Raw genomic sequence first — 2336 nt, 5'->3', positions numbered from 1 at the left:
AACCTTTCACCTTCCACTCTCAATACAAGCCCGTGATGAACTGCACTCCAATCAAGCTGAGGTGGCCGGGGTCACACTTGTGGATGAGCACGACACTTGGAAATGTGTGTGGGGAGACACTAACTTCAGAACATCCTCATACTACAAGTTTTACTTCAGAGAAGTGATTGCCCATGAAGCATTCGGTTTGTTATGGAAGGCAAAATGTATTCCCAAGATCAAGACCTTTGGATGGCTCCTGCTTGTTGACCATCTCAACACCAGAAACATGCTCAAGAGGAGACACTACAACATTGGGAACAACTTTGATTGCCTCCTGTGTGGCCAACATGTAGAAGAAATGGTGGAACACCTATTTTTTCATTGCACTTTCAGTCAGGAGTTCTGGAGATCTCTGGGCTTCACCTGGCCCATGTAGAATGACAGACTCGCTATGATCAAACACCAAAAAACCATGCAGCCCGAAAGATGTGGATGGACATCTTTGACGTCGGCTTGGAGTTTATGGAAGGAGCACAACAACTAGCACTTTAGGGAGATCAAGCCTTCTATCACAGCCTGGAAACAGAGATTCAAGTTGGAATTTTCCAACCTTAGATATAGAGTGAAACCCTGCAAAGAGCATATTATTACTGCACTACTAGACTCCATACAATAGCTACTTGCTGCCTCCTGGTAGCCATGGGTGGTGACCCAACCACCCCTTGTAAGTAACACACCATGTAATTGCACCCCCCTGTTTTGGTAATATATATGCAGTAGGAATCTTTCCTACTGTCTTCATAGTAAAAAAAACTACATGACACTTCACCATTGTTTGGGCCTAGAGGGAGGCATTGGGAAGTAATAAGTAGATGATGGGTTGCTAGAGTGATAGAAGCTTAAACCCTAGTTTATGCGTTGCTTCGTAAGGGGCTGATTTGGATCCATATGTTTCATGCTATGGTTAGGTTTACCTTAATACTTCTGTTGTAGTTGTGGATGCTTGCAATAGGGGTTAATCATAAGTGGGATACTTGTCCAGGTAAGGGCAGTACCCAAGCACTGGTCCACCCACATATCAAATTATCAAAGTACCGAACGTGAATCATATGAGCGTGATGAAAACTAGCTTGACGATAATTCCCATGTGTCCTCGGGAGCGTTTTTCTCTATATAAGAGTTTGTCCAGGCTTGTCCTTTGCTACAAAAAGGATTGGGCCACCTTGCTGCACTTTATTTACACTTGTTACTTGTTACTCGTTACAAATTACGTTATCACAAAACTATATGTTACCGATAATTTCAGTGCTTGCAGAGAATACCTTGCTGAAAACCGCTTATCATTTCCTTCTGCTCCTTGTTAGGTTCGACACTCTTACTTATCGAAAGGACTATGATAGACCCCCTATACTTGTGGGTCATCATTTATCAAGGCAAGCAAAAACTAGCATAAACAAGGAAGCGGAAAGAAACAATAGCAATCTCAATATAACGAGAGGTAATTTAGTAACATGAAAATTTCTACAACCATATTTTCCTCTCTCATAATAATTACATGTAGGATCATAAGCAAATTCAACAATATAGCTATCACAAAACATATTCTTAACACGATCCACATGTATGCAAAGTTGACACTCTTCCAAAAGAGTGGGATTAACATTAACTAAAGTCATGACCTCTCCAAACCCACTTTTATCAAAAACTTCATAAGATTGAACATTCTCCAAATATGTGGGATCAAAAGTTGACACTCTTCCAAAAGCACTTTCAATATTATTGCAAACATTATAATCAATCTCAGATTCATCATGGGGCTTAAATAAATTTTCAAGATCAAAAGAAGAATCACCCCAATCATGATCATTGCAACAAGTAGTGGACATAGCAAAACTAGCATCCCACTACAACAGGACAAAGCTTTGGTAACACGGTGTTGCGTTACTATAGGCCCAAAATAGTGTTACTAAACCTCATAGTAACACATTTTGAAATGTGTTCCATTAGACCGTGTTACTAAGTCGTGTCCGCTGTCACATATAGTAACTGTTACCATATATTAAAAATTGTGTTACAGTTATGTTATAGTAACATGCATATTATGTGTTACCAAACGTGTTGGTAACACATTTTGATTAGTATAGTAACACCCATAGTAACATATTTTGTAGACGTAGAACATTGTAGTAACATGTTTTTGTAACTATAGTAACACAAGTTGTAACATAATATCCAAATATCATAACGCAACACTTGTATCACATTTTGTAACTATAGTAACACCATCAGTAACACTACTACTTTAGTATGGCAACATAACTAATGCATTTATTAATTATTAACCACAAAAGTAG

Source organism: Triticum dicoccoides, chromosome 3A, assembly GCF_002162155.2.
Source record: "Triticum dicoccoides isolate Atlit2015 ecotype Zavitan chromosome 3A, WEW_v2.0, whole genome shotgun sequence".
Classification (NCBI taxonomy): Eukaryota; Viridiplantae; Streptophyta; class Magnoliopsida; order Poales; family Poaceae; genus Triticum; species Triticum dicoccoides.
The sequence above is the reverse complement of the archived record's forward strand: the minus strand, read 5'-3'. Positions refer to the sequence as shown.